The 25,801-nt window shown below is 43.0% G+C and overlaps 1 protein-coding gene across 1 annotated transcript in view; it reads right to left on the minus strand.

Annotated features, from left to right (window-relative positions):
• The window catches only part of NKIRAS1 (NFKB inhibitor interacting Ras like 1), a 156,594-nt gene that overhangs the window by 89,291 nt on the left and 41,502 nt on the right, over nucleotides 1-25,801 (minus strand). The gene's annotated exons all lie outside the window — the stretch shown is intronic.

Below are 25,801 nucleotides of genomic sequence, written 5' to 3' on the forward strand. Positions count from 1 at the left end.
AAAAGTGGTGACCTGACATCCACTCACCCACCTATAAAAATAAGTGTTCAGTGCAGCAACATATTCACACACACTTTCATCTGCCTTGTGTCTATGCTCATGAAACTTTTTCCTATAAGCTTCAGGTGTTAGCTTAAAAAATTCTATCAAACAGTTCTTTACAACATTATAATTTAAAAAGTCAACATCAGACAGTTTGGAAAGTGCATTTACAGCTTTACCATGGAGTAAGGGGGTCAGGAACCAGAGCCTTTGGTCAACATCATACTGTTTATATACCCTCTCAAACATATGACAGGAACTATCAAAATTATCCTCCTCTGTAAAATTGTGGAAGAATTTACTGACCTTTTGTGTTTCTGGAGTCCAGTTACTCCCTTCCCCATTACCTCCATGACTCTGGTGAAGAGTCAGCATCTCCTTTTCATGTTGCCTCTGTCTCTTCCTTCTCCTCAGGTTCCAGGCATAGCAGTTACTCATTTTCCTCACTCTCTAGATGCTCCAGTCTCTCTGCTGCTTCTATCTCCAAACGCTTGGCCTCAACTCAAGTCTCTTTAGCTCCAGATGGATTTTTAAGTCTTCTGTAGAAAGGTTGAGCTGTCCATTCTCTGAGTGTTGTACATCTCCATGGCCAGTCTGATCATCCTCCTGGTTGCTATTCTCTGATGCAACTGTGACCAATCATGTCTGCCTTAGTCAGGTTTCCATGCACCAGTCCTTTAGCCTGGCACATCTCAGCCAACCGGCTCCTTGTCAACTTGCCATACTCTTCTGCTGACATGGCTTGCCTGCTCTCCCCGACTAACTAAGCTAACAAAAGAATTAAACAATTGTGATCTGAACTCTGAATGTTCATAGCGTGGCTGATTTAGAATACAAAAACACCTTCAGTGATCACTGTACACAAGATACAGGAATTCAATGTCCACACCACTACAAGCCAATTAATATGTGATGTGGCTAACTCACCACTATCAAACAATTAATATTTGATGTGGATATCCTACCACTGCCAAACAATTAATATGTGATGCCCATGCACTGGCCCAGTAATCAAGGAGCCTCAATCCTCACCACTAGCACCAGTGAGGGGCACCCACATTGGGAGGATAACAAGTACACACACAGTAAAGTACAATTTCCCTTAAAAGCACAGAGAGACCACAGTCATTCTGGGGTGGTTTTTCCCCTTCTCTCCAAATCCACAATAAGACTCCCCACTGGCACATCTATAGGGTTCATATCTCAGCAGAGTAGTCAAGCCAAAACCTCCAGCACCCTCTGTCAAACCAGTGCTTTGTGTCCCTGCACAAGTAACTGACACACACATTTTGAGATATGACTTGTATGCAAACACAGACACGCCTGGGGAAGGCTGGCACAGGTTCACTAACTATGCCCCCTTCTGCCCAGGCTATAAGGTAGTAATCACAGCCACCAACTTCTCTTATCGGCTATTATAAAAGGCCTTTACCAAAGGGTATCCAGTTCTACCGTACAATGTTATTATCCAAACAGGAAGTATGACGAACAGCAAGGCTATTAGAGTGGCTTATACAGTATCACCAAATACATGCAACTACGCTAAGAGCTTAAATTATCTCTACATAAAACAGCCACAGTTCAAAGGTTTAAAAATATTTAATAATAAATAATAAAATCACAAGACAATACTCATTAATTCAACACAATGACAGAGTTCAGAAGTCACAGGAAAATACTTTAAAACAATATTGTAGGAAAGTCTGACATAAATATAAAAAACAGCTAGACTAATCTGGCTATATTCCAATCTATCTCTAACAGAAATACTAAGATCCAAGTTCCTACTTACAGAACAAAGCAAGTGCTGGTGACCTGATGTGTTCAGGTTCAGACACAAATACAAAATGCCAAATTTTTCTCTCTGAGAAAGTTTTAAATTGATAACACACATTAGTGCTAAGTCATTTCAAATTGCATAAATCTTGACACTTCTCTGATTAAGTTCCCACGCTAACAGTACTCAAAATTTAACATTTCTTTTTGATCTGCACCTGCCAAGAAGCCACAGCAATAAAAGACTCTCTACACGTGAAACCTAGTAATTATCTCTGTTGTAGCACAATAGATAGAATTTCCTGGCTCAGACGTACCATCTCCGAGCTTGAGATCACACTCAGTTGTACAATTCTTTTACATATCAGCTTTCTTCCATTGACATAGAATTATTTACAAACTTCTATCTGGCTGTGCTGGCAGCCCTTCAGTTTTTCCACACAGACCATCCCTGGCAAAGCAGTGTGACCATCTCCTTCCATGCTGACAAATATTGCACCCCCTGAGAATGACACCACAAATTAAGCCAATTATTAAAGTCAGTCATCTTTTGTTTGTGTTGTGTTGGTAAAGGTAAAATGCTACTCAATCTTAGGCTCATACCAGTCTGGGACACATATTCCGAGAGCTCCATGATGTCTCTTCATACAGTCTAGTGAGGAACGTTTCAGATCATTTACAGCTCCATGACCTGAGTGGTGTGTAATGTGGTGGATCCTAGACCCTGATAAGCAACTGACTGACTTTCTCCTTACTCAGTCCGGTGAGAGAGGGACATCAATGTGTCGAGCAGTGAAGTATCCAATGACCAGAATGTTGGACTGTGTAATGATTTGTCTTTTGAGCTTAGAAGTAGAAGCTCCATGAGATGTGGCAGTTTGTGTTGAGATGTGTGTTGTTTTGAAAGAGTGCATTTGGGGCTGCTGAGGGTAATTTTGTTATGTGTACTTCTAGGTCGTCTTTGGGGTTTAGAAAGGTTACATTTAAGTGCCTCAGCAAACATGGGTCTATGTGTCTGCTTTGAATTGTGTGTGATGGGTGCAGCATGTGTATTACTGGCACTCTTATTGGCATTAGGAGTACTTTTATGTGAGAGCTTTGCCTCTAGTGGCATTGTGTAAACACATCTCTCACATACCTTATCAGTTTGAAAATGAACTGGTTGTCAGTAAACATGAGGTATTTTCTACATTGTCTCAGCATGCTCATAGCCACCAAGCTGGTAACGGAGATAGTGGGTAAGTTCATTTCCATGGCAACAACCCTTTTTTTTATTGATTAGTCAGTTGTAGTGAGACTACAAAGCAATGTCAGGACTATCTAGTTTGCAACTCTGGGGTCAGTGCTCGTCACTGCAAACTAGTCTTGTGTGCAACTAGGTATTGGTGAAATTTTGATTGTCACTTAGTTAACCTAATAAGTAGACCCTAAAAAATTTAAAGATGAAGTACTTAAGTACATATTCTGAAGTTGGAAATAAATCAAGCAGTACTTACTGAAAAGAAAAAAAAAAACAGCTTGTCAAGAATGATAAGAGGGGAGTCGCGTAAATGGCTACTGCCTGGCTACTACTGGTGCAGCTAGTCTCACCACAGCTTCACTCTGCTGGGATACAAAGCTCATACCAGAAGCAAAACATTAGCACCTATCTCAAGATGAGAAGCAGGTGGTGATCCATACATAGTCTTGTCCCAGATGATGCAAGGGTCTTTAGGTTTGTCATAGCCTTTTCCTGGTAGATGCCTTGAATAGCAACCAGACCAATCAGGAATGTGAAGCACAGATACTCAGTGCCCAGCACGAAACAGGAATCAATGCACTCTGCTCCTTCTCTCACCAGGAGACAAGTATAAGCACAAATTCCAAGCTGGCACCAATAAAGCAATTATTAAGCTTTCCGGTGATTAGCAGTCTCCAGGAAATAAATGCCCCTGTGCTCCTTCTCCACTAGGAGCAAAGTAGAAGCACTAAACTCAAGATGACTGCTGCAAGGCAGAATGTGGGTTCTCCAATAACTGGTGGTCTTGGAGTAAATTACTTTATTCTGTACATGGATATAATACTTGGCTGTTGTGTTCAACCACATAGTGATATTATACTGGGTACCCTCACTCTCTGTGATATATTTGACCATGGAAATTAACTCAAAAGGCACCTGCAGGTTCTGGTGCCAAGTTCCAATACACAGCACTTGGTGTATCAAACTCAGGAGCTATGCTACTGCCTTGCTGTCCAGCACTTTGTATCTCTAACCTACTGATCGGGATTGCCTTGCACTGCTAGTGATACTCACATGATCTTCTGGTCTAATGCAAATCTCTCTTTCCATCTACAGCAACTAAGACAAAACCCATCTGTCTTCTTGAACACACATCATCTTAGGTAAAACTTGAGGTGGCACTGCACATCCCATCCTCCAAGATATGAAGAGCCTGCTCTGTCCAGGATTCTACCCGTGAAGACAACAGGGAAATAAATGGACTGATTAAGGAGCAATTCTAAAACTCCTTTGGGAAGAAACATAGGATAGTTCTAAGAAACAACCAATCACTGTAAAATGTTAAATAATGTTAGCTACAGATAAAATACTTGCAATTTAGACATTCTGTATGCAGAGATGATGGCCAGCAAGAAATATTTCCAATAGATGAACTTCATTCAAACTTGCTAGTATGGTGGCTGTGAAGAACTTGCCAGCCACAGAGTCACAAAATTAAGGTTCTACGGAGTAGCGTATTTTTTACAGATGAAGGCAAGGATGAAGAACCCATTTAACAAACTGCATAAGCAACAAGCATGGTGGCACATTCCTTCCCCTCCCCCATAGTCATGATGAGCAAAAATGCTTGAGCCTTGGACAATAACTATGGAACAAGTGACACATCTTGTGTAGGTGTATAGAAAAGGACTAGATTACCTGCAAAGTCACCTACTGATGCAACATGGAATACACAAACAAAATAAAGGCCGATGGAAAAAACAGTTTATTCTTTTCTAGCACTTCTACCTAAAGCTTTCTAGGAGAGTGCAAAAGTCAGTATTTGCAAAAATCATTTCTTATACTGCAGTTTCCACACGGTTCCAATTAAGAATTGGAGGTATAAGCAAATGTCCTTCTATATCACTGTTGTAGTATTCTTTACAATACGGATACCCTGCCTAGGGCAGCCTGATGTCCAGCCAGTATACCAAAGCCTTTAGGTTGTGATGGGTATGCCATACATCACACGTATGCTCCCCATGCACGGCATAAAGGTGATGTCCAGATGTAGCATCCTCAGAACTTCTTTGCTGCCAGTCCAAATGCCATCTTCAATCATCAGTCTGAAAGCTCGTTCATCTGATAGTTACCAAACCGCTTTCAGATAAGTGCCCTGTTTGGCTTTTTTTGATTTTCTTATCTTTCTTTTGCCTTGTTCTGGTTGTTGTTTCATATAATTCAGAAAGGGGAAATGCCAGTGTAAGAGACAAATTCCCCATAAAGATCTTCATGAGCAGTGTTTGTTTTGTTTAGGTGCTTCCCACAACCATACACCTTGTGTGATTTGTCAAACTTCCGTCCCCAAGATGATGCATAGTCGGCTTTCTTCCCTAGCTATTTATTTAGAAAACCAATGACTTAAGCTGTTGGCTAAAGATCCTATGGAAGGATGTTCCTGGCCAAAGGGTTAGCAGTCTGTGAAGAAGACAAAGAAAGCTCAGTCAATCTTCAGCTGTACCACTTCCACCAGAAGTCTCTCTCGAGGAAAGTGAAAGCCCAGAGGATCATCCAGCTTCCTTGTTGGATTCCCCTGCAGCATCCACTTCAGAGGCCGGCATGGATCAGACTTCATGCACGTCCATGGAGGCCTTACAGATGTCCATCTTGGATGTACAGGGGGAACCACTGCTGATCATTACCAAAGGGTCTAGGGGGTTTTCCGCAGATATTATTAAGGAAAGAGATTCAGACTACAGTTATAGAATATCATCAGGGGGTTAGAGCTGTAGAACAGAGCATGTGTTGTAACTTTAAGAAGCATTTCAAAGTGAGAGCATGTGCATATTAACAGAAAGCATGTGCAGGTAACAGTGCCATTTGGAGAGAACAGCCAGAGTGTTAACATGTAGTGCAATAGTCAGTTTTGTTTATAAGTTCAAGTTTAACTTGCTAAGCCTCAATTCTGACGTGTTTGTATACAATAAAGCTGCTTGAACCAAACCCACAATTGTTAGTCTATTTTATCCTGATCGGACAAGCGACATGGTGTCAGAAGTGGGATTCCTGAATGACGTAGTGTTAGAAGCAGCGTGACTAAACAACATGGTGTTAGATGAGAAGCTAGAAAGAAGTCAGAAGTCAAGCCATGAGGTGCACAGTTAGAATAGAGGCATATTGAGTAATGACTCGTCAAAACCTGCTCAAATGATTAAAAAGAAAAAAGGTCAGAAATGAACTTCAGGTAATTAAAACTCGAATAAATGATTTATTTCGTAAAGAAAATGATATGAAGCATTTGCAAAGCACAAAATGCATTACTGATTATTAAACAAAATGTTTGAAACCACAATATTTGATAGAATTATTCAAAATACTTATGAGAACATTCATATTTACTTCTGATTTGCATAACTAGCATGTTAAAAGTATGAGCACAAGAAAGAACAAGCACAAGTATAATGAGCATGATAAAAGGGCAAAATGAGCATGAAAAGCAAAGCAACTGCATGTTTTTTTTTTTTTAGTAAACGACCATGTTTTTTTATATGAGCTACTATTTCACATTAACCAAAGCTATTCAAAGTATAACTAGAGTTGTTCGAAGTATCTCAGAGTGTGTAAAGTGTTTGCAGTGTGTGCTTTATTACAGTGTAATTATTTCAAAAAGTTTACTGTGTACAGAGTACATGTATTTCACAATGTGCAGTCATTTCAAAGTGTTTCTTACACTGTGCAGAGTCATTTCGCCAAGTACAGTCATTTCAAGAGGTTTCTTGTGTGGTGTACAGTTTATTTACAAAGTGCACTATTTCAAACTGTTTCTTACACTGATAAAGGTGGCTTCACAAAGTACAGTGATTTCAGTGTTCTTATGCTATGGAGACATTTCACAAAGTACAGTTATTTCGAAGAGTCTTTTGTGCTATTGAGCATAATTACAAGTTTCTGACATAAATTTCAGACGTGTATTTTCATATGTCATTCCAAGGGTCTTTATTATTGTGTGTTGGCACGGCAGAGACATTTCGCACACCTGGTCCACTTGTGTTTGATCATAATATTGCAGAGAATTGGAGAGTATTTGAGCAGGAATATGATATTTTCATACAAGCAGCTTTTTCTGATAAAGATGCACATACGAGGGCATTTATTCTGCTTAATCTAGAGGGATCAGAAGTCACTGAAAGAGAGCGTTCATTTGTGTATGCACCAGCAGTATATGCAGGAGAGGGAGAAAACAGTCACATTGTGGTACAAGCTGAATCAAGGGAGGACCCGGAGTACTTGAAACGTGAAAAATGTGTAACCCCCAGACAAATGTTACATTGCAGAGACAGAATTTATACAAGAGACCAAAAGTCAAGAGAAACTTTTAAAGAGTATATTACATACTTGAGAAATAAGGCTAAAATGTACAGATTTGGTGATTTGAAATATGCGTTGATAAAGGACAGGCTTGTGTGTGATGTTAATAATGCTGCAGTGAGAAAGATTTTGCTTTGAGGCAATGATTTAACATTGAGCAAAGATACAGAAATTTGTCAAACACACAAGGTCACAGAAAGTCACACAAATACACTTGCAAGTGATAAGAGCATGGTTTCAGCAGCTTCTAGCGTCATCCAGCACATAGCTAACAGAAGGAGGCCTAAGCACATGGCAGCTGCAGACCCTGCATGATTACCAGGGAGAGACCGTAACTTTCCAGCAAGTTCTAAGACTAGTTCAGTAAAACAGACATGCTCAGTGCAGCACAAGGGTAAGTCAGCAAAACCCAAGCCACCCAGGTTCCAAAGCTGCCAAAAGAAGGGTGAGAGGACTAGTATTTTGGCCTTCTCTATCAAAAGACATTGATAAATTACTTCATCTTGTTCAGTATACAATAGTACTAAACCGCATTTGCAAAAAGAACCACTTCAGCTGAGCGAAATTCCTGAACTACCTTGGTCAACAATAGCCACTGACATCTTCGACTGGAATGGTCAAAATTACTTATGTGTTGGTAGACTCTTATTCGAACTGGTTTGAGGTTGATCTGCTACCTAACCTAATGTGTAGTACTGTCATTACCAAGTTGAAACACCAGTTCTCAGTCCATGGTAGTGCACACAAAGTTATTTTTGACAATGGTGCCCAGTTTACCAGTTAGTTATTTTAGAAATTTGCAAAAGAAGGAGACTTTATCCATATTACCAGTAGTCCTAAGTACCCACAGTCAAATGGTCAACCTAAGTGTGCAGTACAAAGTACAAAGCAATTACTAAAAAAGGTCAAAGCATGACAATACCAATGTTTTCTTGAACTTGCTTAATCCCAAAAACATACCCAGTGACCATTTACTTGGCTCACCTGCTCAAAGACCATCTAGGCAAACCAGAACAACCTTGCCTATCAGTTCCAGTACATTGGTGTCTAATGCTAAAAAACCCAGAGTAATCAGAGCCAAACTATTTCAAAAGTGTTCATTTCAGAAATCCAACTATGATAAAATGAGCAAATTTCTTCATCCAGATTCAAGGAGATATAGAGAGGATGCAAACAGCGAACGGTTTTGATCGAATTGGTCAAATGAGAGGTATGTGCTGAGCCAAGATCTTACTTAGTAGAATCAAAGGGTATAGAATACTGAAAAAATTGCAGGCGTCTTCTTCCAGTGTCTGAATCAATACTGCAACATCGTACCTGTGATACAGACTCTAGAGCTCAGAGCAGCCCAGACGATGTTGCTGTTGATGGACATGTCTCAGTACCTATTCCCATTCCTGATTATGTCCCAGATGTCCCTGAAGTTGAACATTCATTAAAGACAGTCCCTGTTGCTAAATCCAGTCCTAATATTTATGTCACATGATCAGGTTGTATTTCTAGACCTAGTGTAAAATGCAAAGCAACCTGGACATGATTGTTTCATTTGTAATTAATTCTGTATAACTGCATGTCAAAGAATTATTTCTGTACAAATGCATGCCAATGAATGTTGCCATTTTTTTCTGTGCATGACTTATTTCTCAAAGAGAGAGGATGTAGAACACAGCATGTTTTACAACTTTAATCATACTTTGACTTGGGAATGGGGTCCTTTCCCGTCATGGTATTAGAAACCCAAAAGACTTGCAGAAATTAAAAAAGGGAGGATGTAGAACAGAGCATGTGTTGTAATTTTGGATACCTATTACGTTATCGAACTTTTACAAGTTCAAACGCCATCTGGTCGAACCCATATGTTCGAACTTGTAAAAGTTCGAATACATAAAAAATAATAATAAAAAGAAGAAAACAACTTACCTGATGGTTGTAAGCAGGGGGGACAAGCCTACATGCACCCCACACCCCCAGCTCTTTAAATATACCAATTCCGAGACCGCACTACAATGCAATACAGTGCGGAAAGGGAAAATTTTCCTTGACTACACTGTAGTGCGATCTTGGAGTTGATATATTTATTTAAAGAGTGGGGGGTGTGGGGGTGCATGGGATCTTGCCCCCTGCTTACAACAGTCAGGTAAGTTTTTTCTTTTTTTATTTATTTTTAGTCAGTCTGTTTATAATTTTATTTAAGTTTAAGTTGCTAAGCCTCAATCCTGATGTGTTTGTATATAATAAAGCTGCTTGAACCGAACTCACAACTGTTGGACTGTTTTATTCTAACCAGATGAGCGACATTAGCCTCCTAAGGTGCTTAAGGCTGACGCCCCTCTCAAAATGAAGCAGAAAATTAAATACACTTCTCCTGCTCTGAAAGATCCTGAGAATGATTGGCAAAACTTCACCCAAAGCCTGTTTAATGCCGTTATGGCTCTGAAGCCTTCATAGGAGATTTCTGCTCCTGCTTGGACTTCTACTCCTCTTAAGAGGCCTAGGGAGCAGGATTCCTCTGAAGATGATGCAGATTCTGATGAATAATCCTTGACTTATTCTTCTCAGATTTCTTCTCCCTTAGATTATGGTTCTGAGAAAGAAGAATCCATCAGTCCTGACATTCCTTTTGAGGAGACTTCTTTAGGTGACACTATTTCTAGAATGATGGAGATTTTCAAAAGGGACTCTTCTCAGGTGTCTGATGCTTAGAAGAGGTAATACAAGCTTCTGCAAATGGAGTCTCCTAGGCCCTCTGCTGTTCCTCCTGTTCTTACTGCCTTGCTGGATGCATTTTCTACTGCTTCTTGAGCTCCTAATTCCCATCCACCTGCTCTCAAGAAACCCGATCGTTTTTTTTTTAAAGTGTCTGATGACTGCAAGTTTCTTTACAAGTGCCCCTCGGCAGACCCTTCTGTGGTATCAATTGCCTCTGATAAACCCTCCAAATTGTTGCCTTCTACAAAGTTGTTTCCCTCTGACAAGGGCAGCAGAACCATGGAGAGGTAGGTGAGAAAGTGTATACATCTGCTACCCTGACCTTTACAGCTGTGAACTATCAAACATATATGACCAGATATGTTTTGGCTCTTCTCTCTCAGGCCTGTCAGGCTATTTCAGATCTTCCTGACTCTGATGGGATGGCCTATGCTCTTTCCTTGCTACAGCCATCTTCGCAAGTTGCTCGCCATTCCGTTAAATGCAGCTATGATGCAGCTGATGCTTCATCTAAGGCTACTGCTTTTAGATCGGTTTTGAGGAGTTATTCCTGGCTTAGACTTCAGCCTTTGCCCGAGGATATCCAAGCTAAACTGATAGATGCTCCCCTGGATAATAAGCATTTCTTTGGTGCTGCTGCAAACTTGTTTAATTTCCTGCAAGAATAGGGTAAAGCTTAACAGGATTTGAAGCATATCCTGTTCCTAAATTTCAAAGGAATTACCCCAATAAGCCTGCCTTTGTTCATAAATAGACTAGTCCTCCCCCAAATATAAAAAGGGTGTTAAAGGGCTCCTTCTACACCTACCCAAAGTCGTTCTTCTAAGAAGCCCCCCCTTTTCCTTACAAACCAGGTGCTATCTATCAATGTCCTGTTTTTCTCAGTCACATTCCCCTTTCTCTGCATCTTTCCCTGTCCCTTCCTATTTGGTTCAAGGTCACTCAAGACTACTGGGTTCTTTCTATAATTTGCCAGGGGGTATTACATTGTTTAGAACCCCCCCCCCTTTTTGGACATTCCTCAGCCTCCTCAGGAACAAGTGCCCTTTCTCCAGAGGTGCTTCAGGGTCTGTTGGCTCAAGGAGAAATTCCCTGCCTCCTCCCAAGGCTTTAACTCTGATTGCTTTCTTTCAATCCTTTCTTCCTCTGCCTTCAGTTACAGCCAGGGCATTTCTGAAGGCTCTGGGTTATATGGCTTCCACCATTCCTATGCTTCCGGTGGCCAAGCGCATATGAAAAAGATCTAGTGGTTTCTAAAGTCAAGTTTGGCTTCAACATTCTTATCCTTTAGATTTTCTACTCCTTCTTTCATGCCTCAAGCTGGAACTTCAATGGTGAAGACATCAGTTGTCTCTCAACCCACGTCTTCCTTTTCAACCTCCAATCCCCTCTCAGGAATGGTTAAAAATGCCTTGGATGTGTGACAAAAGAAAGGCCACATCAATGTCAAAGAGATGAGAACTCTCTTTTGGCTCTTCAGGCTTTTCATTCTTTTTCCTAACAGGGCCCCTCAAAATTCTCACAGACAACACCACGGTGATGTGGTACATCAACAAGCAAGGGAAAACAAGGTCTTATCTCCTGTGCAGATTAGCTCTCCAGGTTTGGGATCTAGCTATCCAGTATCAAAAGGGAGCCTTCAGGCAGTTTACATTCCCTCAGATCAGAATATAGTGGCAGATTCTCTGAGCAGCTCCATAACGCAATCCCATGAGTGGATGCTTCACAGGAATGTGTTTCTGGACATGGTCTACCAGTGGGGTACTCTTCAAGCAGATCTTTTGCCTCCCATCTGAACAGATAACTTCCTATCTTTTGCACCAGAGTCCCATGTCCTCTGGCCTGGAAGGTGGATCCTCTCTCTTTTTCTTAGAAGGGGATGTTTCTTTAAGCCTTCCCTCCCCCCCTCTCATTCCAAAGGTCCTATTCAAGATAAAACAGGACGCTCCCAAATCTTGCTGGTGACCGCCTTTTGGCCAAGACAGCACTGGTTCCCTCTTCTTCTGCATTTAGCCAATGGCAATCAACACAAGTTACCTCACAGGGTGGACATACTCACATAAGGCAAGGGATCTCTCATCCATCCCCACCTGTCCACTCTTCAACGGACATTGCGGGTGACAGGGTTTTGATTCCCTTCAGATACCTGTTTTCAGAGGACATGCTTCAGGTTCTGCCGGAGGCCAGGAAATCTACTATTATAAAATATTATTTGTCCAAATGGAAGAGATCTTTCTCGTAAACTGGATCCACTTACTGTTCCTTTTGTTCTTTTATTTGTGTGATTTGCTCAATACTGGGTTGGCATATTCTTCTGTTAAGGTCCACTTGTCGTCTGCCTTTGACCCCCCCTTTGGCTTCTAGATTTGAGGCCAGTTTCTTAAAGGCATCCTTCACATTAGGCCTCCCAGAAAGCCTCTCTCACTTTCCTGGAATCTTATTTTTTTTTCTTTTTTGAAAGATTGACTCAAGCTCCTTTTGAGCCTGCTGTTTCAGCTTCCTTACAGCTTCCTTACAGCACTGTTCTTGGTAGATGGATGTCTGAGCTGCAAGCCCTTATGACTGTTCCTCCCTTTTTAGTTTTTCATAAGGACATGTCCCTTCTTCTTACTAATCCTTCTTTTATGCCCAAGGTGGTTAATGAGTTGTCTCTTAATCAGTCTGTTCATTTGCCCATTTTTCCCTCCTCCACAATCTACTAGTAAGAAGGTTTTGTCCACCCTGGATTTGCATAGACAACTCAGATATTATTTGGATAAAACTAAAGTTTTTCATAAATCTGAACAGCTTTTTGTTTCTTTCAAAGTCGTTGGGTTTGGCTGTTTCCAAGCAAACCACTTCTTCTTGAATATCTAAAGTCAAGAATCTCCAAGCACTTGATCCCACCAAGTTTTTTTGAGACTATCACTAAGGCACTGGATGAGGGAAAGTCAGTACACACAGTTTACCTTGACTTGGCCAAAGCCTTTGACACAATCCCCCACTCGGGCATCATCAAAAAGCTAACAGAACTTGGCGTAAATCCCTATCTCATCAGGTGGGTGGCCAACTGGCTCACTGATAGGACCCACAAAGTCAAAATAGGTGCCACTACCTCCGATAGCAGACCTGTCACTAATGGTGTCCCCCAGGGCTCTGTCCTGGGACCCCTCTATTGTTTGTTATCTACTTCTCAGAGATCCAGGCAAAGACAAAAGGCCTGTGGCTGACCATGTTTGTGGACAACTGTAAGTTGGGTGCTGCCACCGACTCCCCAAATGATATTAACATACTTAAAAGAGGGTCTCACAGCAACACGACTGGTGCCAAAGTCATGGCCTTAGTTAAATGCAAAAAAATGCATTATCACACCATTCAGCAAAAACACATCCCCTACTGATCAACACATTAGCGGCAACCCCCTAAGCACGCAACCTGTGGTGAGAGACCTGGGTACACAAGTTGACAACAGTCTCAATTTGACCATCATGTAGCTGCAGTTGTCAGAAAAGCCTTTTACCTGGTTCATCTCATAAGTAAAGGTATTGCATCCAGAAAAAAGGAGGTTATTACCTCTCTGTACTCCTCCCTCATTAGATTAATAATAGAGTACAATGCCCCGCTTGGTATGTACCTCTCCAAACACCTGCACCAACCAGAAAGGCCAAAGAAATACCTCACAAAGAAAATCCATGGTCTCCAACACCTGTCCTCTGTGGACAGGCATAAAAATCACTATCACTCTACTCTGTATCATACAGACTGCTCAGAGGCGATCTGTGTCTCACTTACAAGGCAATCTCAGACTCTGCTTTACTACAGATGCTCCACATCTGTAAGTCTAACTCCTCGCGTTGTACCAGACTGAAAGGCTTAAATCTAATATGTGACATTAACAAAACCTGCTGGAGAGACAGGTTTCTCTCCCAGAGGCTGCTCTGTCTCTGGAATAGACTCTCCATACACGTCAAACAAAGTACGTCGCTGACCCTCTTCAAGAGCAACCTTGATGAGTGGATGGGCAACCACAAATTTGTCCCAGGGATTCCACCTGTGTCCCTCAATGACAGGGGCGACAGGTGCCAATTGTGGTTTCTTATTTGGGGATAAACTCTTGGCTAGACTTGTAAGGGCCCCAGAGCCATTAGCCTAGTAATCTGCTATGATCTTATGACTTTTTGCTACTGCTTTCTTGAGAAGACTCTTCCTTCTTCTGTTAAGGCTCATTCTACTAGGGCTGTGGCTTCTTCTGGTGCTTTTTTCAATGGTTCCAATTCTATTCTTGAGGCAGCTACCTGGACTTCTATATATACCTTTACCAAGCACTGGATGTGATTTCTACGGCTAGAGTTGGTTTTGCCAAGGCCATTTTCCATGGCTTTCTAGAAGGCTCTGCTGGCCTTTTCTCCTTCTAATCTTCTTCCTGAGCTTTTGTACTCTCTCTATTGTAAAGAATACTGCAACAGTGAAATGGAAGGACATAATACAGTTGTGTAAAATCTTACCATAACAGTAAGTGTCCTTCTCTTCACTACTGCATTTGCTCCCTCCCTCCCTCCTCCCCCTGGTCCTTTTTCCTTGTGGATGCGCCTATTACCTATTTATATCCTTAGGCTGTTACTTCTACTGGGGCTATCAGTTCTGAGGATGTCTATATCCAGATGTCATCCTTATGGCCTATGCAGTGTGCATGGAGCATGTGTGTGATATATGGTGTATCCATTATAACCTAAAGGCTTTGGTATACTGGCCGGATGTTGCGCTGCCCTAGGCAGGGGACCCCTATTGTAAAGAATACTGTAACAGTGAAGAGAAGGACATCTACTGTTATGGCAAGATTTTACACAACATTTACATGACTGTACTTTCTGAAGAAAATGCTAGAGCAACAAGCCAGCTTACTGGAAATACATACAAGACATTTTTATCTTTTAATTCAGTCTGCTGACAGAGTAATTTTAATTAAAAAAAGTTGTTAAATACTGTCAACAACAAAGTGCATATAGAGCTACATTTGACATTGTATTAGTGGCTGTCAGTGATGCATCAGTTTATGCGCTACTGCCAGATAGAAACTGCCTCTCTACTGAGATGGTAAGAGCATATAAATGCCCTGTTTGTTCATGTACCACATTACCACCTGGTTGTCTGACAGCTGCATGAGGGGATCTACTCTTAGTTTTCCTTTCAGATACTTTTAGGTTTAGGAGTACTGCTTGAAGTTCCAAATGGTTTATGTGGACACCCCTTTAAGAGCTAGGAATCTACATTACCTGGATACAATATAACTCAGCAGAACTACCCAGAATGCTAGTGAAATATTCTTCATCAGGACCTGTGGGGGATTCTGCTACAAAAACAGAAAGCCCACACTTGATTGGTGGAGATAGTCCACTTTTCTGAAGCTTGCTGATAAGGGTCTGACATCAAAAGAAGGTCAGTGAAAGTGTGATGGCCATGTATACTCCACTATAAAAACCCACAACCTCAGGTGTGGAGATGGTACCATGAAGATTGTGACTACCATAAGGCCCAATGGGTTCAGGAAGCTTCAAGCTTAAATCTTTCTCCATGTTCTTACCTAGGTTTCCAAGGTGGGAGCAAAGTTCATTAAATAGTGTTCATCACGTTATGATGAATGTAGTCCTCTGAGCTAAGGCTAGAGAGGACTTCTAATATGTCAACACCCTATGGCCTTCAAACATGGAAGCAGTCAAGCTCAGGATGTGATCAGAAGTTCCACAGTGAGGCCACCATGAGCAAGTTATCCTCGTAGAGAAGCAAATGAAGTTCTTCTTTCACAGCCAGCATAAGCCTAGCCAGTACCTTGATAAACACTACAGATGAACAGGAGATGCAACACAGCAGCACCTTGTACTGGAAATAAATTACATCCAAAATAAACTAAAAGAACCTACTGTAGAGACCCAAGACACTGCCATGTAAAAGATATTCATCACTTCCAGCATCACCACCCACATGCCCTGCGACAGCACAAGCATGATGTCCTGGGCAATCACAATCCAGTACTTGTTGAGGAGTGTGTGCATAAAGTTGCTAAGGTCCACAATGGGGCAGGAGTCACCCATCCTCTTCAAAACAAGAAAATAGTGGGAAGAAGAACACTTTGCCTTTCTCAAAAAAGAACAGGATTCACATCTCCTTTAAGAAATACAACATAAGTCGGTTCAAAGCATTTTTTTCAAAGGCTATGCGACCTATGATAAAGTCTTTTTTTTTTCTTCTTAGTGAAGACCTGACAATTCTAAGATGGGTGATATCAAAAAGGCATGGGGGCTACAGTTATGGCTCTTCAGGCTGGAAAACTGGTCTCCCAATGGCAGTCTTACATAAAAGTGATCATTGGTAATGGCTATCATCAGTGGAGTCATTCTCTGAGACTTAGATGAGGAGGCAAAACTGTCTAATGCCTGGGCCTCACCTCATTCTACTGGTTGGGCATCTCTTCTTTGCAAAAACTAAGATGGTCTACATAGCGATGAAACAGGGGCATCAGAGAAACTCTCCAGGATGATGAATAGGTTTCTTTTTTATATCTCAAGTAAATCCTGGGAGGCCTGCCCAAAAAGAATATAATCCAGGAAGGTGGTATCCAGTATGGCCTGCCTAGCTTCATCTTTATAAAAGGAAAGCCTAAGTCACCTCATCTGGTGCAGGCACATTCAGCTCAAAGTGTCAACACAGTTATGGTTACACCTATTACATAAAAGCCCACTGCATAAATTATGGCAGTAGTCTTTGTGGAATATTCTTTATTTCAGATTAATTAAGATCTGCAAAATTTTCCAGAAACTGGTTCAAAACAAAGGACTGAAACGAAGACAGGGGAGGTAGAAAATTAAAAGACCTCCTTCCAAAGCTGGCCAAGAAGAAAATATTCTTGCTCACCCAGTCCAATGCCTTAAACTCCTTATCAGGCAGTATGATGGTAAAGTGATGTGGTCTCCAGGATCTATGTGGAACTAAAAAGCTCACAAAGGATTCTGCCCAGGGATACTTAACCAGGTTGTCATTCTACTCTGTGGATGACTCAAAGAATGCATCTCCATTCTTATAAACATAGAAAGTAGATGACTCTACATGGCCAACTATGGTAACTTTCAAGACTAGGTCCTTAAGGAGGAAGGCTAAGAGTTTCTCAACTTTCCTGCCTGGATGCCTATTAAGGTGTACCTGTGGAGACAGAGGAGCAACAGAAGTCCTCAGCATACTTCAGGACTCTTGACAGTCTCTCCAAAGAGGAGGTTAATAGGAGAGGAGCTACAGGAACAGGAGATAGCACTTTGTCTTGACAACAAGGGTATTCTGGGTCCTGGCATAGGCATCAAACCATTGCCCCTCAGAGTACACTCCCACATCTACAAGGATTAGTCCCACTTGATGTAAAACAGTTTGTGCATATCAAAAGTCTGGGCCATCCCAGTGGACATAACCAGCTTAGTGGAACTTACAAAAATCTCCTCAGCCCTACCCACTGGTGAAGTAAACTTCCCAATACTAAGGTATGCCACTGAGCTTTCACTGGGGAACTTAAGAGACTGCTATATGGAGTCATGCTCTGGATGCTTGAATTTTGAACAGTCTATGAACACACACGAGTGCACTCCCTAGGCAGTTGTTAAGGGCATATATGCTCTACTCCTCCCATCTATAACTAATGAAAGGGGTGCAAGCTGAAGGGGAGCCAGTGACTTGCAAGGAATAAAACACCACCTCTTAAAAAGACACTGCAGGAGGAAGCTCAACTCAGTGCCTTTTGTCTGATCAACTTACTTTCTCCCATAAGTCTCGCACTGACATAGCATTATGTGAAGGACCCTCCACAGCTGCCATCGTCAAAGAAAAAGAAGTTATGTACTCACCATAAAGTTCCATCTGAGTAGTTCTACTTCATTTGTCTTCAACCTGTGGGGATACTGATCCATATCAGATCCGAGCCGACAACTTTACCAGCATCTGCTCCGGGCTCCCAAGCTCCTCCCCTTACCCATAAAACACCTCCACTACCTTTCAACCCCAGATTGAGTTTGCTGAACCTTATACTGATAATCCAACCTGAAAAAATACTTGTGACCTATAACTTATGTGCCCGTAGGCTGTTCATATGCCAAGGTCTGGGGGAAGGAGGGAGGGATGGTTGAAAACAAATGAAGTAGAACGACTCATATGAAACGTTATGGTGAGTACTAACTTCTTTATCTGAAGTAGTTTACTTCATTTGGTCTTCAACCTGTGGGACAGAGTTCCCAGCCACTAAACTCCTGGGAGGCCCTCATGGAAGGATATTCTGGAGCACAGCGGAACCAAAGGATGCTCTCCTTTTGGAAGTCAAATCCAATTTGTAATGAGAAATAAATGTATGAGATGAGGACCAAGTAGTAGCTGCAGAACAAATATCATCCAAAGACACTCTAGACCAAAAGGCCACAGACTTAGCCATGGACCTAGTGGAATGAGCTTTCACCTGACCTGGAGGAGATATACCTCTGTCCTTATAGACCTGAAGGATGCATGAAGAAATCCATCTAGCAATAGTAACCTTGGAGATAGGTCCCCCAAAAAGGATTCCCCAAAACGGATTTATAGAAAGATACAAACAATTGATCAGATTTACAGAAATTTTATCCCTGTGTAAATAGAACAGTAACTGTCTATGAACATCCAACAGGTGGAGTTTGTAGTCCATCTTGTTAGAAAAATTAGGAAAAAACACAGGCAAATTGATGGTCTAATTGATACTGACTGCTGATGCCACCTTAGGAAGAAAGGATGGATTGGTTCAAAGGGAAACCCTATCTTTGTGAAAAATCATGTAAGGAACTTTGATGGACAAGGCCTGTAATTCTGAAACCCTTTTGGCAGAGGTAATAGCCACCAGAAAAGCCGTTTTCCAAGATAAATATTTCAGAACTGCTGTTGCAGCAGGCTCGAAAGGTGGAGCGACCAAAGCTTGAAGAACCATAGTAAGGTCCCATGGGGGAACAGGAACTTTGACGGGGGGGGGGGGGGGCGTAACAAAAAGGTGCCTTTAATAAACCGCTTTACACAGTCTGGAAGAGGCTAAAGAGGCAGAATTCTCGCCCACATGAAAATGAGAGATGGCAGCCAACTGAACCTTGACAGTAGAAGAACTAGCTCAGAGTTGAAAAATATCAGCTAGAAAAATCAAGAATAATGGAAATAGGAGCTGTGAAATGGTCTAAACTCCTTTGAGAGGCCCAAAAAAGTTTCCACTTGCTGCGAAAAATCGCTGCGATAAATCTTCCTTGTCGAAGACTTATGAGCAGCCACCAAAATAGAACTGAGGAGGATAGTCCAGGAGTCCTAGTAATCACGAGAACTGAAGCAGCCAAGCTGTGAGCTTCAAACTGTCCAGATTTGGATGAGGCACCCCCGAGGGGTGTGAAATTAGATCCTGAATGGGATCCAGGATCCAAGGCGGAGCCAGAAGGTGAGACCAAAGGAAGGGAAACCATACCTAGCAAGGCCAAAACAGGGCAATGAGGATCACTTTGCTCCCCAGTCGACGAGCTTTCTGTAGAAACCTCAGAATAAGAGGTACTGGCAGGTAAGCATACAGAAGACTGGGAGGCCAAGCATGAACTAGCGCGCCTCTGGGGGACTCCCCCGGCAGGGGGTTCAAAGCAAAAAAACTCACTGCACTTCAAGTTGGAAAGATGCGAAGAGATCACAGCAAGGTTGACCCCACTCGTGGAAGATCTGTTCTGCTACTAACAGAGTCAGAGACCACTTGTAAGGCATCAGAATGGTCTGACTTAGCCTGTCTGCTAGGATGTTGGACCATCCTGGAATGTGCATTGCAATGACCGGTGGAGATCGCACATTCCCACACTGTCATGGCCTCGCAACAAAGGGGGGTAAGATCTGGTCCCTCCCTGTTTGTTGATATACCAGACCACTGACATGTTGTCTGACTGAATTGCAATCATTCCCAAAGGAAGAAAGGCATGAAGGGTCTGCAAGGCTACAAGGACCGCACTCATCTCTAGGGCATTTATGTGCAAGCTGGTCTCTACAGGGGACCACAGGCCTTGGGCTGTCCTGCCCGAACAATCCCCCCTCCCTATATGAGAGACGCCAGACAAGACTCGACAAAGTTGAATTGGATATGCCAATGGCAGTTCGAACAGGGACCATTGTACAGCTAGAGTCCACTGTAGAATTCTCATGTGTAACCGGGCACAGGGGAGAAGAGTTATGGTCGCTGCCATCAAGCCTAAGGCCCTCAACACTGATTCCACCATAGGGAGAGGAGAGTGGTAGATCAGGGAGACATGCACCCTCAGGTTTTGTACTCTCTCCGAGGTCACGAAGATTTTGCACTGAAGAGCATCTATCCTGGCACCAATATTAGTCTATCACCTGTACAGGATCTAGGAGTGATTTGGATGCGTTGATTGTGATCCCCAAACGCAGGGCAAGAGTCGGGAAATAATTCCTGGTTTGGGAGAGTAGATGCCTGGTGGGAGCAGTGAGGAGCCAATTGTCCAGGTACGGATAAACCTGAATCCCCTGACGCCTCAGGTGAGCCGCTACCACAGCCATCACTTTGGTAAACACCCTGGGGGCTGTGGTGAGACCAAAGGGTAGAGCTCGAAATTGGTAATGATTGACTTCTAACAAGAAGCGGAGGAACCTCCTGGAGCTTCTGTGCATTGTTATGTGATAGTAAGCATCCTGGAGGTCTAACGATGCCCATTTAGTCGCTCTCTTGCAGGTATGGCATAATGGACTGTAATGCGACCATCCAGAACTTCTCATTGGCAACTGACAGGTTCAGGGTAGAAAGGTCCAGAATGGGCCTTAAGTCCCCCGTTTTCTTTGGCACCAAAAAGAACCCAGAGTAGACGCCTGATCTGGACTGATTTGGGGGGGGGGGTTGATGGCTCGTTTTTCTAGCAGCTTGGAAATTTCCTGTGGAGCTGTCTCTTTTTGCATGGGTGGTATGTCCGGGAGGTGTCTGGGAGATTTGGGGGACCCAAAAAGGGGATAGAGTCTCCTCCGGATATGATCTGAAGTACCCAGCAGTCTGATGTTATGGACTCCCATACCGCTAGGTGCAAGAACAATCGTACCCGGACTGCCTCCAGGAGTAGAGCAGTCGGGCCACCCCTCAGAGTTGCTGCCCGGGTCTGTTCGAGAAAGGTTCTCAAGACCCAAAATTCCACAGAACCCCTCTCTGCCTCTGGGCCAGCATCCATTCTGTCCCCCTCTGCCTCTGGGGGAAGAAGAGCCTAGCGTGTCCCAGGAATACTGTGACTTCTGGAACCACATCTTCTTTTGCCCTCTCTGGTTCCGGGAAAAGGACCTTTGAGGGTTCGAGAAGCAGATCCCGACGGCAGACAGCGTCTTCCCGTCCTTCTCACTCTGGACTAATGTCTCTTTGACGGTCTTACCAAAGAGAGTAGAGCCGTCATAAGGGGCATTGGCAAAGGACGCCTTGAAGGGTTCTGAAAATTGACAATCTGAGCCACGCGTTGCACCTCATGGACACTCCGGACCTAGCCGCTCCTTCCATAGCATGTGAAAGGAGTCGCATGGACATGTTGGAGACTGCTTTTAAAGTGGCCATCCTCACAGAGAATGAAGCCCTGTCCTCCTGCAACATGGACTTGGGGGGGGGGGGGGGACGACTCCTCCAGCTCTTTTACCAGGTCGCGTTGGAGTCTGGTGACATGGGCCAGGTAGTTCAGTGCCCTAATTAAAAAGGTAGCTTAAGTGTAAACCTGCTTCCCTAGGCAGTCCATCATCCGAGACTCTCGGTCAGGAGGATGAACCGAGGAACTCTCCTGTGCAAGTTTCTTATTTGTGGCTGCTGCTACCACCACCATAGCATCTATGGAGGGACTTAAGATTTTGCCGGGTCTTTTTGAAATTGGTTCCATGGTGTCCGGCTCCTTCCATGCTCGTGAGGTGACCAGATCCACCAAAGGATCCGTGGGAGGAGACACCCAGAAAGTAGATACCCAGAAAGTAGATGGGCCTGTACCGAAAGCCTCCAGGAATATGGACTTGTCAGAAGGTTTGGGGGCAGACCAAACTCCCCGCTGGTGCAGGATTTCCATGATGTCTCCAAAGGAGACATCCTCAGGAGGTGACCTAGGGGAACCTTCTCCATCATCCAAGTCCGTATCCTCAGTGAGGGACTCGGGAGAGTCCAAGTGCCTCCTCTTGCACGTATGTTTGCGAGGCACCTCTCCAGGGGGGAACAGTCTGGGGCTCCTCTAGCACGGGCTGTCCCTCTGGTAAAATGATGGGGACCGTAGCAAGAGCCAAGGGGGTCTGGGTGGAGTCCAAGGGGGCAGTCAGGGGTCTCGATCCAGTGGACAGAACCCTTTCTACCTCGTTGAATGCAAAAGGAGAGCGAACATCCTGAGAAACCAACAAAGAGGCCAGTCTCCCCAGGTCCAACGAGAGAATCTGAGCAGGGCCGAAGTGGACAGAGCTCCAAGGGAGGGAACTTGGCCTGACAAAGGCGAGTCGATGAAAAAAGTTCCACTCCCTCGGATCCAACACCCAAGCTCTGGCTCCGAGAGAGGCTCAGATCCGACACACTCTAGGCAGCTGTTAGTGTTGAGGAAGCAGGTACCATCGGCGCCGACCCCCTGACTAAAGCCATCCTCAGATCCGAATACTCAGAACCCAATGGACGGATCAGAGAAGGAGATATCGGCTGGAGAAAAGGAAGCAAGCTCCCCCCTCCTGAGGGAGAGGGGGCTGGCAAGATCCCCATCTGGATCGGAGTACAGATGAACCTCCTCATCATTTTATCCATATCGACCTCAGATAAAGACCGGGTGGACCTCGACGAGGTCACGGACTCGGACCTTGCGGGTCAGGCCACTGAGGCCCTAGAAGCTGAGAGTGTCACCTCCAGCTCCGGGGAGAACCTCAGAGATCGTAGCCGAGGGGAGTCACAGATCCGTAATGTTTTTACAGATGAAGGGAGGTCCAGAGACCTCTTTTGCTTTTCCCTCACCTTCGACTCTCTCTCCTTCTCTCCGCCCCTTTTCCACTCCGCTTCCACAGGCTTTTTTACAGGAGGTTGTGTCCCAGCCTTGGAGGGAGGAGAAGCCAGGGGAAGAGAAGAAGGAGAGGCAGCCACACCAGCTGCTGTGACAGAAGCCAGAGATGAGGCAACAGTCTCTCAAGGGGCCAACTTGGCCTTCCTATTTTTAATGGCGCGAGGGTTGAACCACGCACATATAGCGCAGTCTAAACTCAGATAGGCCATGCCCAAGCACATAACACACAGGCCATCCGCAGGGGATAATTTATGGCCACACTCAGTGCATCTTTTGAAAATATGCTTGTCAGCCATACTGTCAAAAGAAAGCATTTTTAAGAGAAAATGTTATTTTCTTTATTTCTGAGAACACCTACTCACCACACTCACACACACATACACTGAGGGGGGGAGGGGAAGCAAAAAATCCACACAACTATTCAAATTAACCTAACTACCCTAAAAAACTATAACTCGACGCACCACACGAGGGGAGGAGAAAGAGGACCTGTTCTATTACTATCTAAAGATTTTTAAAGAAAAGAGATATTTTTAAAGTTTTGTACCCACTTGAAAACCTGGAGCTCAAGAGATCACGATGCATAAACTATTCGCGGCAAATGAGATCTGGGGTTGGAAGGTAATGGAGGTGTATTATGGGTAAGGGGAGGAGCTTGGTGCAGATGCTAGTAAAGTTGCCGGCTCGGATCCGATACGGATCCATATCCTCACAGGCTGAAGACCAAATGAAATAAACTACTTCAGATCTGATGTTAGTCTCAAGCCTCTCTCTGCATTTCATGTGAGTGTACAGGATGAAAGGCTAGCAGTTGAGGAATTCTTTAATTCATGCTCTTTTCCCATGCAATACAGGCAGTGCTAGTGCAGGTTCCCTTAGTGATAGGACAGCTACAAGAACAGTGTGAAGGTCTTAGTTTAGGCGCCAGACATGGGAGTCTAGGAAAGATATCTGAATAGTGTGAGTACTTGAAAAAGGACTATAGAATGCAAGAGACTGGAGGCACCCTCAATCAAGTGCATGAAACAAAACATGCAGTGGCTGGAGGACACTGATTCCCTGATTGGCAGAGCTAGAAAAAATTCTCAATTTTTCCAGTTTTCTGATATCACAAGAGGAAGCCCAAACGTTTCCAACTGTAGAAGGTCTTTGAAGTCTGGACTGGAGCTCCTGTGATCTTGGTATAAGTAGCAAGTACAAAATTAATGCATGTGAGAATTTTTTTTCTGCACAGGCAACAACGGTAATCAACTTTTGATAACAAAATACTTTTATGGTCAAAAATGAAAAATTATTTAAGGAGAACTTAAAGAAAACATATTTGGTTAGGGCAGAAAATAGCATGTAATGATAAGTCAATTCATTGTAGGAGGGATTTTCTTACTCTGATGATGGTAAATAGTGGAGAAGAATACCGCAATCCCTTAAATATATATACAGATAGATACACATACACACACACATACGTACATATATACATACATACATGGTGTACCAGTTCTCCGAAATTAATGGAACTCTGCCATTAGAATCATGATACAACTGTACTCGGATAATCCCCTAGGAGAACCTGTTTTTGGAGATACAGAAATGAATCTGGCAACAGTCTCAATTGCATTAATACTTCTGAAAGTCATGCTTAGAATTGGGTAAGATCTAGAGAAGTGCAATCATTGTGATCATATGGTTCAAAAAGAACACTGATATGATAGACTGATTCTACTTCTGCAATGTCAGTTACAGGAAAACAGTGTTAATGTTAATATTAATGCCAATAATCAGAAGCTAAAATTACAAGGAAAAAACAAAAAAGGGTTTCCCTTTTCAGTCTTAAACATCAAAACAGCATGCCAAGATTAACTTTTCTTGTGGGAGGGACTTTTAATATTTGCCAGAAATGCTGAGAAGGGGCCCTCCCTATTTTTTCATAAAAGAAACATGATGGGAGTTGTAATGATGTGCATATACGAGTCTACTGGGAGTACAATCCTCAGAAAAAGAACTGCTTGAAACTCTGCAGCAAGAAAAGCACTTTACAACTAAATGCTATTAACCTCTGCTTACTGACTGAGACATGCACTGATCAGAGGCTCCGACAGTAAAAAGGCTACAAGATTACATGCACTCATTTTTAGCACCATTTAGCTGTTGCATTATAATCAACAGAGTGTCAGTTTACTAAGAATGAATTCCTTCCAAGGCAGCCAAAATTGACTGGTAAATCAGTTACCTAAAAACATGTGAAGACTGTAGAAACAGATTATACAGAAAGATGAGGAAACTGTACTTTTCTCTTGAAATATACAATTCTGAGGTCAATAATGAGTATGAAACCAGCTTCTATTTCTAAATCTTGGAAGAAGGAAACTGTAAGAACTATAAGCATATATAGTTCAATCAAATGGCAAATGATGTCACATTCTAATAAAGGATTAATGCAGGGGTGTGCAACAGATGGCCCTAGGGCCACAATCCAGCCCCTCAAAGGATTTTATCTGGCTCTCTGTATGTCCTGCAAAACAACTGTTTCGAATTGATAGATACATGATGTTGGCCATGTTAACGTGGTCCCCAAACCCTGCCAAGTACAATAAGTGGCCCCTGAGCAAAAAACAGTTGGACAACCCTGAATTAAATGAAATCAGACCATTATTTATATATT

The sequence above is a fragment of the Protopterus annectens genome, chromosome 3.part1, assembly GCF_019279795.1.
Source record: "Protopterus annectens isolate FY-2018-M chromosome 3.part1, PAN1.0, whole genome shotgun sequence".
In the NCBI taxonomy this organism is placed as follows: Eukaryota; Metazoa; Chordata; order Ceratodontiformes; family Protopteridae; genus Protopterus; species Protopterus annectens.